The sequence below is a fragment of the Pongo pygmaeus genome, chromosome 3 (assembly GCF_028885625.2).
Source record: "Pongo pygmaeus isolate AG05252 chromosome 3, NHGRI_mPonPyg2-v2.0_pri, whole genome shotgun sequence".
Lineage (NCBI taxonomy): Eukaryota > Metazoa > Chordata > Mammalia > Primates > Hominidae > Pongo > Pongo pygmaeus.
In genome coordinates this window covers 132,806,274-132,820,597 of record NC_072376.2, presented here as the reverse complement: position 1 = coordinate 132,820,597, position 14,324 = coordinate 132,806,274, and the positions used below count along the sequence as shown (strand labels likewise).

Genomic DNA, 14,324 nt, shown 5'->3' with positions numbered 1-14,324 from the left:
ATCATCTTAGAATTCTGACGACCATGCAAGGCATTCAAGGTATAGGGAAAATTACCAAGAACTGCCCAAGTGAAGCATATTTGAAATATTTCTGAAGCTCTGCTAGGAGATAGGGAGGGATTCTCTCTCATGCATTGTTGCCACCTTGAAAGAAAGAACTGAGTCCGTATGGCTCAGTGCTGCTATTGTAGTGTCTGGCATAACAGGGAGTCAACAATAGTTATTGAAAACTAGATGATGAATGAACGAATAAGTAAGAAATACTCCTGTGGTAGAATATGAACTTCAGAGAATAAACCAGGACACAATTATTGACACATCAATATCAAGACCAACTATTTATTGTAATGATATAAACCAGGACTGGAAATCCATAACAACTTAGATGACCAGAAGTTCAGCTGAAGGAGAAATCAAGGGGCAACCTTTAGTATTCTGGATAAATTGGTGATGTAAAGGGAAAAATCGTATTACTATATGAATCTACAATCTTCACATTATAAAATTACATTTTGAGTTGAATGACATTTGGATTGAGTTAATTCCTTTGTATTTCAATTTATTCCCCTACAAAGCCATGATTCAATTATTAAATAAGTATCTATCTAGTTATGTTCTGTGTTACAGGCTAAGCATTTTAGCCATAGCAATGTGTAAGAAAAATATGCCTGTGAAGTCTACAGATGTTCAAACATTTAACTCCAGAAAATGTAACCATTGTTTCAGGCATTGGAGCATGTGTTATAATTTGGAAAGAAAATAAACATACTAAATAAATTTAAACTTTTTTTTGTCTTTAAGGTTATTAAACAATGTGAACTTTGAAACGTAAAAATCTGTAACTCGTTCACACTTAATCTATTCCTAAAAGGAGAATCTAACTTTTAGACAATATAATTCCATTTTTAATCTTCTTACGTGTAAAAAATTTGATGACAGGATTGATATAAGTAGTGAAAAGGAGCTATGTTTTATCTTATGAGGTTTATTAAGATAATTATATATCAAGGCATATACAAACTTTAAATAGATTCCTTTTTCAATAACCCCAAATGATCAAAAATAGTATTAACATTTAATAAAAGATGAAGATGAGGTTCCTTTTTAAATTATTATGTTAATTACAATAAAGAGAAAAATCCCAACTTTTCTAAAATATACACAAGATCTTTTCATCTATAAAGAACTTATAAATCTACAAGTCAAATCATCTTCACAAGCTTAAGCTGATACTGTTGTAAATGGTTTTAATTACATTAATTAAAATTTGTACCATTTAAAATTAATTGATACAATTTAGCTTGTACTGTTCTGCAAAGTGCAAACACTAATGAGACATAGGTTTTCCATCACCACCTTTAACTGAAAAAAAGAATGAGATAAAACTTTTAAAGTATAAAATGGTTTATTTTGAAATTGTTAACAAAGAAAATTATTCCTGTTAAATCTAATACATAGTTTTAGAACAGAAAAAACAACAACTGTGAAAACTAAAATAAAAAGCAGTAAAAAAGTGTTTTGAGTCTACGTGAAATATTTGGTCACATTAAAATAGAAAGACAATGGCTGCTGGAAGAGCTGCAGTTGGTCTTTGATGACTAATTTCTCCAGCTAATTTGGAAAATAATATTCATGAATTCATTCTTTCTGCTCTCTTTTTTCATCATTCTCTACTTAACAGTTAGTCCTTACTGCACACCTACTCTTCTCCATCTAATAAAACAGCCAAATGTCTCCTCTGATCCTATATATACAGCCAGCAGACAAATACAAAACATGGTTTATATTCTCATATAAAATAATATGGTCTGGCTAAAGTTGATGTTTAATTAAAACAATTTTAAGAGGTAAATTCAAGTTATTACTAAAACAATACTTGTTTATTGCAGTAGTACTTGAACATAAAATACCTAAGGCTAAAAATTACCCATATTTATACCTGTCCACCACCCAGAAATAACACTGAAAACGCTGTACATAACTCACATATACACACACATATACACATACGAATCTTTAGATGGATGTATTTCTAATAAACATACACACACGTACTCAAACATTTTTTGAAATTGGGTTATAACATACATGCTATTTTGAAATCTGCTTTTTTTCTTAAAAATGTAATATAAAAATGTTTCACCACCAATATTATTCTTGTACTTAACAATGGATAAAGGTTTTTTTTTTTTTTTTAAACAATGGCTAACCAGGGTTAATGATGGTTTAGGTAAGCTGGCACTCTCGTTAAAATTGTAAATTGGTCCAACCTTTCTGGAGTGAAGTTGGCAATGTATTTCAAGAGCTTTGAATATAATTTAACCACTATAAAATTTGAATGCCTTTCACTTCACATTGGGATGTGTACAAATTTCCATTACTAGAGTATTTGTTATAATCCACTTTACAATTTCCAAAAATAGCAGAAGACGAAAATGTATAACGAGGTATCTGGTTTAAAAAATACAACATATTCACTGCACATAAAAGTATTTTACCTTAAAATTATGTGGATCATGGAGAATGTGAAAATGCTTCAAAGTTTAATTCACATATGGGCCGCCACAATTTTTACACAGGTTTGTAAAATATTACAATCTAAGTACACAGTCTTATCCATAGTAATACAGAATGGGCAAGGGGAGCATTCATTTAAGTATAGTCCTTTTATTCAGAATGCTAGAAGATGCTAACTATTGTGTAGTGAGAGAAAGCAAATTAGTTGTTACCAGAGATGGTGGAGGTAGGGGAGCAGTGGGAGGAAGGAGTTACAAAAAAAAAATTTCTGAGGTGATGAATATGTATATTGTCTCGATTGTGGTAATGGTTCCACAGGTCACCTATGTCAAAATATATCGAACTGTACAATTTAACATGTGCAGTTTATTGTCTGTCAATGATGTGGTTTGGATCTCTGTCCACAGCCAAATCTCATGTTGAATTGTAATCTCGAGTGTTGGAGGTGGGGCCTGGTGGGAGATGATTGAATCACAAAGGTGGACTTCCCCTTTGCTGTTATTCTGATAGAGTTCTCAAGAGATCTGGTGGTTTAAAAGTGTGTAGCACCACTTCCCACACTCCTCTTTCTCTTGCTGGCCATATGAAGACATGCCTTGCTTCCCCTTCACCTTCTGCCATGATTGTAAGTTTCCTGAGGCCTCCACAGCCACGCTTCCCGTACAGCCTGTGGTACTGTGGGTCAATTAAACTTTTTTTCTTTGTACATTACCCAGTCTCAGGTAGTTCTTTACAGCAGTGTGAGAACTAATAGAGTCAAGTTTGCCTTGATAAAGCCATTAAAAAATTAAAAAGACTGATAGTACCAGGTGTTTGTGAGGAAGTGGGGCACCTGGAACTCTTGTGTATTTTTGGTGGAATGGTTAATACAGCTGCAATAGAAAGTAACCTTGCGATATCTTATAAAGTTAAACATACACTTATATGACCCAGCAATCCTACTTCTAAACATTTACTTGACAGAGATAAAAGGCATATGTCAACAAAAATGGCTCTACTGATTACCAATTTTGAATTTTTTAATTAAAAAAATATATATATTTTTAAGATGGGAGTCTCACTCTGTTGCCCAGGCTGGAGTGCACTTGCGAAATCTTGGCTTACTGCAACCTCCACCTCCCGGGTTCAAGAGATTCTGATGCCTCAGCCTCCTGAGTAGCTGGAATTACAGGCACACACCACCACACCTGGCTAACGTTTTCTATTTTTAGTAGAAACAAGTTTTCACTATGTTGGTTAGGCTGTTCTTGAACTCCTGACCTCCAGTGATCCACCCACTTCAGACTCCCAAAATGCTAGGATTACACATGTGAGCCACCGTGCCTGGTCCAAATTTAAAAAATATTTTTAATCCTGCTCTTACTGATTCCTCAGTCACTACATACTTCTGCCCACTCACTTCTTTCAGCACTCTTTTCTTTGTCCTTCCTGAACTATGTTCTCTTTGTTTTCTTCCTACATATTTGGCACTTCCTTCTCCTTTGTCTTTGGTATCTCATCCTCCTTAATCCAGCCATTAAATGTTGCCATCTTGGCTTATTTTTACTTTCCATCTCTTCCCACACTATGCTCTTTCTGCAGGCTAATTTCATCCATTTCCACAGTTTCACTAATTTAATACTTCACAATTAACTCTCTCATAAATTCCAGGCTTTTATCTTTGGCCACATATAAAACATTCCATGTGCATTTCTCAGAGGATCTGCAGTCGGTACATCCTACCCTGAAGCATGCTCTTATCCTCACAAACCTTCTTACAGTATTCAATATCTAAGTAAACAGCCACATCATCCATCCAATTGCTCAACCCCTAACCTGGAAATCAAAGATGAATGACAACTCCCAATCCATCACCTCTCACATCAAAGAAATTACCAAATTCAGGCAACTCACATGCTAATCACTTCTAAATTTCATTAACTTCTCTAGCTACATTACCTTTGTTCTAATCAATTTATCTTCACCTTTACCCTGGATTTCTGTAGTAACTGGCCTCCCAAAATTTATTCTAGTCCCTGACCAACCTGTCCTCTATGGTAATCTACCTCTTTCAAAATGTAAATCTGATCTTATCACATCCCTAGTTCTTCTCCCACTTCACAGCCCAATTATAACCTTTTTAAAATTATTATTATGTTGCTCTTAGAATAATGGCCCTTATCTTTGGCATGGTCTATGGGGAGCTATTACATGATCTGGTCTTTGCTAACCTCTCTAGCTTTATTCCCAATCTCTTTTCACCTTCCTCTCTCCTCTCCAACCACCCTGGCCATCTTTCTGGGTTTCCTCCCTCCAAGGGTTGTACTTCCCTCTCCAACAAGGATTCTCTTCCTGCTCCCTTCTGTCACTGGTTAACTCCTGCTCAATCCTCTGATCTCAGGAGAAGTATCATTTCTTTTACTTCCACATACTAGATCAAATTTGTCTGTGATATTCTCTTCCAGAATTGACTTATTTTCTTTGAACTTTTCACATTTTAATTTATACATTCATTAATTTATTTTGTTGCATAATATAAGCTTCCCATCTAAAGTGTAACTTGCAGAAACAATGTTTTAATTCAACTTTGTTTCTACATGGATAAATTTCACATACAGGTAATATTTCTCATAAAGAAGCTATGTCTCTGGAAAACAGATGTCATCATGACTCTCTTTAAGTATTAATACTACAGTGATTAAAAAAATATTTAAACGTCCTGATGGATAATTATTTTTAATACAAAATGTGTTTGAGAGTGTTTATTTTATGTGGATCAAAAATTCACAAAAAGCTTTCCTCGAAGTAGGTGTCATTATCAAAGCACTTGAAGACTAGATTCCAGATTGTCATTTTCCTGTTTTATTTTTTAAAGATGGTCTGTTGTCCTTTGATCTTGCTCTGACACCTGCACCAACCTACTTCTCTCTTCTTAAGGGGTCCCTGTAGGATCCGAGATCATGTGGATAAAATTAAAATGGAGATCACGTGATTGAAACTATTCTTCACAACTTCTCCCAAAACACACAGACAAATATTCACATAAACATTTGGACTCAATTTTCAAAGGGTCCAATTTGGCTTTCAAATTTCATATCTCCACTGGATAAATTTTCTCACACCAACTGCGAAATAGAAAGTGCTTAAAATTAGTAGTTTTGTGTTGAAAAATTAATAATTTTACAGCACATGATCATTTCCCTTTCACTGACATTCTAATATTTCTCTACTTCTTTAATACATTTCAAATAAACTACTTTTTTCATTTTATTCCAAGTTGCTTTTCTGAAAGGCTGCATTGCCCACCAATGTGAAGTTATCATATGAATATTATTGCTTAATATTTCCCCTGCAAAATGTGAACAAACAAAGGTAGGGAGTAGGGTATTCTTTGGGGATTCAGCTAAGAATTGTGGAATTACCTTTCATCTGTGTCCTTCTTAGTAATACGTTTTTTGTTTTCAGTAAAGGCCAAAAGACAAAAAGAAGAAGAAGAATTACATTGCATTTTGGACAGTATTTTAAAACATTATTAATTTGTAGAATTTACATAACTATTGCAACAGTTATGTAAATGAACATAACAAAATGAACAGTTTTGTTCATTTTGTAAATGAACAAAAATTGAGTCATTTTATTGTAAAATATAAACTTTAATCCCTACTTCTAGGGAGAAGTCCAAAAAACAGCTATTTTTCCATAGTATATAACTTAAAACAACTATATGGGCTTCAAAAAGCATAATTGCTCTATTTCAAATTATTTTTCATGAAAAAAGTAACTTGAGAAAAAGGATAAAATTTTTTCAACATGTATCTCTGCTTCTAGAATCAACGGTCTTATAGTTCTAATAGACATTCTGATAATGAGGTACCCTGACTCAACCATTTAACGTTAACTAAGTACTTCAACAATAATTCTGTAATAAATGGTCTCTGAAGACAGGATAAGAAATTGTAAAAATTAATTCTGTATCCCTCCTTACTCTTCCCTCCTAGCTTCAAAATAAGGTTAATATCTTCTTGAACAGTTTCCAAAACGACTAAATTAAACATTCCCCAGATATCTACGTTTTGCTTACTTTTCATCAGGGCAATATCTCTGATACAGCTCTGCCAAGTCGGAAATTTTGGGTTAATTTAGAATATCTCTTGTTTTTTTTACAGCTTGAAGAAAAGATAAAGGTCAGCAGCCGCTTAAGGAGAAGGACAGAAGTCACAAGTTAGAAATAAACAAAGGAAGTTCCTTTGCAGTACAGCTATTTAAAACATATGCCAATAAAATGTTCAAAGGATTTCTACAGAGCTCCGAAGATAAACATATTTTTTTTGTCTTGAAAAAGTTCACTTACCTGAAGCTTTAAACTAAAAGATGTAACATGGCTCTGTAGAAAAAAAATATTAAAGACAGTGATTTGGCATTTTATTCATTTACTAGGGCTTTTAGTGCACTTGACCATGAAGGTTTACATCCCAACTCCACCTTCTATTAGCTGTGGGGCTTGGGGCAAATCCTTTAATATTCTCTTGTCCCAGTTACCTTATTTGAAAAAGGAAAATAATTATCATACCTTATGGAAGTGTTAAATGAATTAAAACACACAAAATACTAAAATAGTGTCAGCCATGCAGTAAATCCTCATTAAATGCCTGTTATCCTTACCAATTTTATTAATTGGTAATTGAAATTGAAAGGTGTATTAGCCAGAGTTTCCCAGAGAAATCGACCCAATAGGATGTGTGTGTATATATAGAGAGAGATTTGTTTTAATGAATTGGCTCATATGATTTTGGAGACTGGCAAATTCAAAATTTATAGTTCAAATCTGAAGGCTATCAGCTAGAGACCCAGAAAAGAACAGATGTTGCAGTTAAAGTCCAGAGCCCATCTGCTGCAGAATTTCTTCTTCATCAGTGGGGGTCAGTCTTTTGTTCTATTCAGGCCTTTGACTGATTAGATGAGGCCCACTCACATTATGGAGGGCAATTTTGCTATTTTCCAACACTAAATTTTAAACTATTATGAAAATATTGTCTTGACTCCTATTAATATTAATTTTGAAATTTCTTCTTTAAACCTAAATGATGTTTCTGATAGATCATTATACAACTAAGACAAATAAATCCATTTATTTATTCAGGAATTATTTATTACAGGGCTACTATACACCAGGCTTTGTTCTAGGCATTTGGGACACAAAAGTGAACAACAATAACTAAAAAGAAGACACCAATAAATCTTTGCTTAATGGAGCTTGCACTGTGGTAGAGGAAGACAATAAACAGGAAATATGAAAACTAATTTAGTTTTGTAATATGTTAGAAGGTATTGTGTGCTATAGCAAGAAGTGGAAGGTGACCTAGAAGACCTGAAGTGCTAGGCCTGGCAGGACCTGGCAGTATAAAACAGGATGGCCAGATACGGTCCTGGTGACAGTACCGTGAGGCATCCGAATTCCAGGGTCAGAGAGTTCTTAGCACAGGAAGAGCCAGAAAGCAAAGACTTCCCTGAATGAAGCAAAATGGCAGGCATGGGAAGGTCTGGGAAAAATATTCCAGGCAGGAAAACAGCAAGCACAAACCCATGAGGATAGAAGAAACTAGCCAGTGTGGCTAGAGAGGAATGGATGAAGTCAGAGGAATTCAAACTCCAGATCACAGAGGCTTTGCAAGCCACAGGGAAGACTCTGGACTCTAGAGGAAGTGGTCAGTAGAGATCAGTTGAGAGTTACATTTCTAAGGCAGAGTAAACAGGACTTGATGGATTGAATGTTGGATATGAATGAAAGAAACAAATCAAGGATGGCTCCTAGATTTCACAACAACTGAGAAAGTTGTGGTAATACTTACTGGCCAGTCCTTACTTGTCTTGCAACATAATTTACATCACAATTTTTTTCGGATGCAAGCTTAACAGCTGCCTTAAAAATATGATTGAAATGACAGTTACATTTTTCCCGTCATATCAGAAATTAAAATCCAGCTTGAATCAATATATGCATGTTTTTATTTAATATTTCTGTTCTTCCTATATTATATGTAAGTACTAATTAAAAATTTAATGGATATTATCTATAAATCTACTGAGGAAAAGGAAAGAAAAATCTGGAGACTAGTTTCCAATCATCTAATGTTGCCATACTTTCTACTTAATGAGAGTGAAAATGAGGTAACCAACACTACACATCTGCTATTAAACTTAAGAAAGGCCATTTTATAGGCATTAAACTCCTGTGGTCTGCCAAATGTTCCTGCTCACTCACCTATTGGGAAGGTAATTACTATTCTAAGATTGCTAAAGCAATAGAATATGCCTTTATCTATTTTCCTTCAGGCTGAAAATTTTAAAATGTTTTTAAAAGTTCACTTTCTGGATTCCTTGTTTGATTTATGAGAATTAAGGTGACATTACCACATCACCTCAATCAACTCTGATAATGCATTCCTTAACTAATAAAAATTCCCCCATAATAATAATAAGTTTATTTTCCTGTGAGGCATTTTTAATTGCATAGGGCATGGCTGTAATTGAAATATATTCATTTTGGGTTGACATTTTAATTATCCCATTAGCCAGAATATAGACTCTGAACAGCGAAGTTTAGCTTATGTTATGAACTTTGAAAAACATTCTTTGGTAGTTTAGAATTAATGTTTTTAGCCATTCTTATAAACGCTCCATTAGTTTTCTTCTCCTGAAATCCTTTAAATGTGGGAGACTTTTCTTTAAATTCTACCTTTTCTCCCTTAGTGCATTTAATATTTTCCCCTAAATTATTAACTTTCCTCTTGCATGTCTCAAGGAAAATTAAATCTTATTGCACCTCTTACCCTACAACTGTCATTTTGAAATCTTTCTTTGTCCTTATTTTTAAACAAGGGTATGTGTTCAACATAATTTACAGAACGTTTAAACTTTTAAAGCTCATAGCATTTGATCTTGACTCTGTGGCCATGAAAAATGCATGAGAATTTTTATTATTATTTTGCAAAAATAATTATAATTATTTCATCAGGTCATAAGTTCCAACCAGATTTCTGGGAAAGTAAAAGAAATTGTCAGTTAATCCTTCGACCTAAATGCAATGGTATTTCAGGAGTTTCACCTAGGAGAAAAGAATAGCCTAGTAATTGTCAGGGAGTAGTAAGCCTTAAGTAAAGTTAATACAAAAATGTTTAATGCCTAGCAAGAGAGCAATCAGAGAGGGAAAGACAAAACCTATCAATGTAAAAATCTTAATTACTTCAAAGAGAACTGGCTGTATTGGGGGCTGACTTGGGAGTAATGTTGTCTTTGAGGAATGTTACCATAACTCCTCTTATGCTATGCTGTAGTTATGCAAGATTGAGAACAAATGAATGTTCCTAGGTATCAAAGACAGGAGGAAAGGAATCATTATAGCTATTTCACAAATTTATGCTTTGTAATTTACTTTGAACTTTTACATACAGAAAAAAAATGGACATGAACTAGTTTACATGTGGTTTTAATCCCTCTGGACCAGCTGGTGAGTATAGAAGGCCAAAAGGACAATCAGTTAGCTCATTGAGGTGGCTGAAGCATTGGCTACGATCTTACTCTACTTCATGGTTCTGTCAATCTTAAGTCTTCAACTCCTCTCAATCCTTAATCTTTCCTTCTTTCTCTATACTCCTCATGATCTTAATCTAATCTCATAATATGTAATACCAAAGACTTTCAACTGTGAGACACATCGGAAAAGAAATATAACCCAATATTATATTATATATTTAAATGCACTCCAAATTTCAAAATACAAAAATGTGAATTACAGGTTGACTTTCAATCAGGAAACATAATTTTAACCTGTCATCAAACCTTGTCATGTGTATTAAATATGCTCCTTCCTTTTCTACCTAAATTCTAGACCTTTTCATTTCAAGTCTGGAGCACTTAAAAACAGAGTCTCAGTTGATATCCTTGCTTCTAGGATTAAAGGAAGGAAAGTAACATCTTGATAAGAGCTCTAAGCTCAAACTTTCTGATTTTATCTTATGGGTTCACCACTTAGTATATGTGACTTTGGGCAAATGATTCTAACCTCTTCGTGGTTCTTTTCCTCATCTATAGATCAAGTATAAAAATGGTAATTTTCTCATGAAATTGTTATGAAGCTTAAATGAAGGAATACATGGAAAGTGCTATAACAACATCTGTAAATCTAACAAGCACTAAAAATATGTTAGCTATGAATATGATTTGATTGTTTTTTTCCCACCAAAATTCATGTTAAAATTTAATCCCCAATGCAACAGTATTGGGAGTTGTGGACTTTGAAAACTGATTGAGTCAGAGCCCTCATGAATGGGATTAGGCAACTTTTATGAAGGGCTTGACTGAGGGAGTCTGTCCCTTTTGTCTGTCCCTCTGCTATGTGAGCATGCAGTGTTCCTCCCATGCAAAGGATGCCAAAGCTCCATCTGGGAAACAGAAAGCAGTCCTGTCCAGAGAGTTGAGCCTGCTGGTGCCCTGATCTTGGACTTCCCGGTCTCCTAAACTGTGATAAACAAATTTCTGTTCTTTATAAATTGCCTACTCTCAGGTATTTTTTGTTATAGTAGCACAAAACAAACTAAGACAGCTATTGTTATGGGCTGAATTATGTCTCCACAGAATTTCTATGTTGAAGTCTTAACCCCCAGTAGCTCAAAATGTGACTATATTTGGAGACAGATCATTTAAAGAGGTGATTAAGTCAAAATGAAGCATTTAGAGTAGGCATAATCAAACCTGATTGTATCCTTATATGAAGAAGAAATTGAACACACAGAGAGACACCAGGAGTGCATATGCAATGGGAAACAACCACGACAGCAAGAAGGTGGCCACCATCAAGAAGGAAAGAGGTCTCAGAGAAATGAAACCTACTGATACATCAGTCTCAGACTTTCAACCTGCAGGATGGTGAGAAAATACATTTCTTTTGCTCAAACCACCTTATCTATAGGATTTTGTTATGGCAGTCCTAGAAAACGAATATAGCTATTAAGACACTACATTCCAATTCACTCAGTATGAATGTATTAGTATCAGGCTTCCTAAAATATTAATTAATTAAGCCATTAAAATATATATTTAGCTGAGTGAGGTGGCTCATGCCTGTAATCCCAGCACTTTGGGAAGCAGAAACAGGCAGATCACTGGAGGTCAGGAGTTTGAGACCAGCCTGGCCAACACAGTGAGACTCCATTTCTACAAAAAGTATAAAAATTAGCCAGGCATGGTGGTGCATGCCTTTAGTCGCAGCTATTTGGGAGGCTGAGGCAGGAGAATTGCTTGAGCCCAAGAGACGGAGGTTGCAGTGAGCTGAGATTGTGCCACTGCATTCCAGCCTGGGTGACAGATTGAGACTCCACCTAAAAAAAAAATTAAAAAATAATATATATATATATATATATATATATATATACTTAGAGAGAGAGAGAGAGAGAGAGAGCAATTGAATGTCTATATGTATTAGCTGTTATTCTAAACACTAAGAATACAGTGACAAGTAAAATCAGCAAATTCACTAGACAAACAGATGGGGCGGGGGAGGAGGAGACAGACAACAAGTAAAACAAGTCTATAAACAAGATAACTTATATTGTAATAATTGCTAGGACGCTACGAGTCAGATAAAACCAGGTGACATGACAGGCATGAAGGTGATAGTTACATTAGATTGGGGGTAGAAGGAATCACAGAAGAGATTACAAGTGTCTTTTTAAGAATGTGATACATGGCTGGGCATGGTGGCTCATGCCTGTAATCCCAGCAATTTGGGAGGCCAAGGCAGGTGGAGCACCTGAGGTCAGGAGTTCAAGACCAGCCTGGCCAACATGGCAAAACCCCATCTCTACGAAAAATACCAAAATTAGCCAGGTGCAGTGGCACATGCCTGTAATCCCAGCTACTTAGAGGCTGAGGCAGGAGAATCGCTTGAACCCAGGAGGCAGAGGTTGCAGTGAGCCGAGGTCACACCACTGCACTCCAGCCTGGGCGATAGACCGAGACTCTGTCTCAAAAAGAAGAAGAAGAAGAAAAAAATAGAATGTCATACAATATGAGGCTGGCTTCTTTCACCCTGCATGCAGCCTTTGAGATTTGCCTAAGTTGTTATATTTTTTATTTCAGCCATCAGACATATTTTAAAGAAGAGAACCAATCTATTATATTTACACAGATAATTACCATTTCTGTTCTTCCTTCATCTTGATGGTCTAAATTTTCTTCTGGTAGTATTTCCCTTCTGTCTGAAGACTTTTTAAAATAATTCTTTTAGAACGCTTTGCTGCTGAATTACTTCTCTTAGTTTTCCTTCATCTGAAAATGTTTATATTTCAATTTCATTCCTGAAGGATGTTTTACTGAATATGGAATACTGGGTTGACAGTTCACTCTTTCAGCTCCTTAAAAATTTTGTCCTACTTTTTTCTTGCCTCCATAGTTTCTAAAGACAAAACAAAATCATTTGAATTATTGTTCCCTATAAGTAGTGGGTCACTGTTCCTCAGTACCATTAAGGTTATATGTATATATATAAGTATACCTTAATAAGGTTCTATATATATAACTAAATATATATATATTTATTGCAAGAATTTAATTATTATTTAGTTCAAGAATTTAATTATTATGTGTCTGGGTTTGAATTTCTTTGAGTTTGTCCTGTTTAGGATTTGCTGAACTCCTAAAATCTGTAGATTCATCTCTTTACCCAAATTTGGAAGATTTTCAGCGATTATATCTCCAAATACTTTTTCAACACCACAGTCTTTCTCCTTTCCTCTGAGTTTTTAATGGCATAAATATCTTACTTCCTGTTATTGTGCCAAAGGTTACACTTATATTTTTTCACTATTTTTTCTTAAATGTTCACATTGGATAATTTCTATTAATCTATCTTTGAGTTTACTGATGATTTCTCCTATCATCTTCATTCTGAAATTGAACCCATTTATTAATGTTTTTGTTGCTATTATTGTATTTTCAGTTCTAAAATTTCCACTTATTTCTTCTTTGCATCTTCCATTTCTCTGCTGAGATTTTCTATCTTTTCATTCATTTTAAGAGCCTTCACCCTTACTTCTTCAAGCATTTTTTTTATGATAGCTGTTCTGAAGTATTTTTCAGATAATTTCAAAATATATGTCATCTTGGCATTGCCTTTTCCCATATAAGTAGAAGTTTTTATGTTCTTCATGTCCCGAATAATTTTAGATTACATCTTGGAAGTTTCAATATTATGTTATGAGACACCACTTCTTATTAAAATTCTATAAAGAATGTTCATATTGTAGTATTAACAGGTAATATATATAGTTAACATCTGGTCACAAGTTCCAACCAGATTTCTGTGAGTGTCAGTTCTGTTTTCTAACCTTTCCGATGATTACTCATCTCTCTCCCCTGTGTAAGCCACTCAGTGGTCAGTCTGGTACGTGGATGATCATTGGTGATTTATCTGTTACTTCATTCTCAATGTCTTTGGCGTGTGTTTATGATCAGATCTGATTCATGAATTTGAGCTCAGGACTGACCCCAGGTGTTTATAAATAACTTTACAGTTCTCTTTTCTAAGCCCCTTCCATTTTTGAGCCTTGGTCAAAAGCAGAGGTTCAGTTGCCCCCATTCTGATGCACGCTTCTATGACTCTATGCCTGTATAGGGCCAATGGGTATAGGCCCTATCGGGGCCTGCATAGGGCCATGAGCATAAGGCCAATGGAAAGGGGTTTACTCAACCTTTTTGGAACCATAATTCCTCCAACTGGAGAAGATCTTCCCTTTGAATTTTTGATACCTCTAGGCTTCTGCTATCACCAC

General features: G+C 34.8%; 2 long non-coding RNA genes across 2 annotated transcripts in view; both read right to left on the bottom strand.

The window, feature by feature from the left end:
• Positions 1-1,386: 1,386 nt before the first annotated feature.
• On the bottom strand, positions 1,387-6,842 carry LOC134739459 (uncharacterized). The gene is made up of 3 exons (XR_010126126.1): positions 6,578-6,842; positions 5,919-5,935; positions 1,387-5,439 (listed from the first exon to the last, which is right to left on the bottom strand). It is a non-coding gene; the product is annotated as an uncharacterized LOC134739459 (long non-coding RNA).
• A 4-nt stretch (positions 6,843-6,846) lies between these two features.
• The window catches only part of LOC134739460 (uncharacterized), a 177,845-nt gene continuing 170,367 nt past the window's right edge, over positions 6,847-14,324 (bottom strand). Inside the window, exon 3 of the long non-coding RNA XR_010126127.1 lies at positions 6,847-6,880. This is a non-coding gene — a long non-coding RNA (uncharacterized LOC134739460). The remainder of the gene's footprint in view (positions 6,881-14,324) is intronic.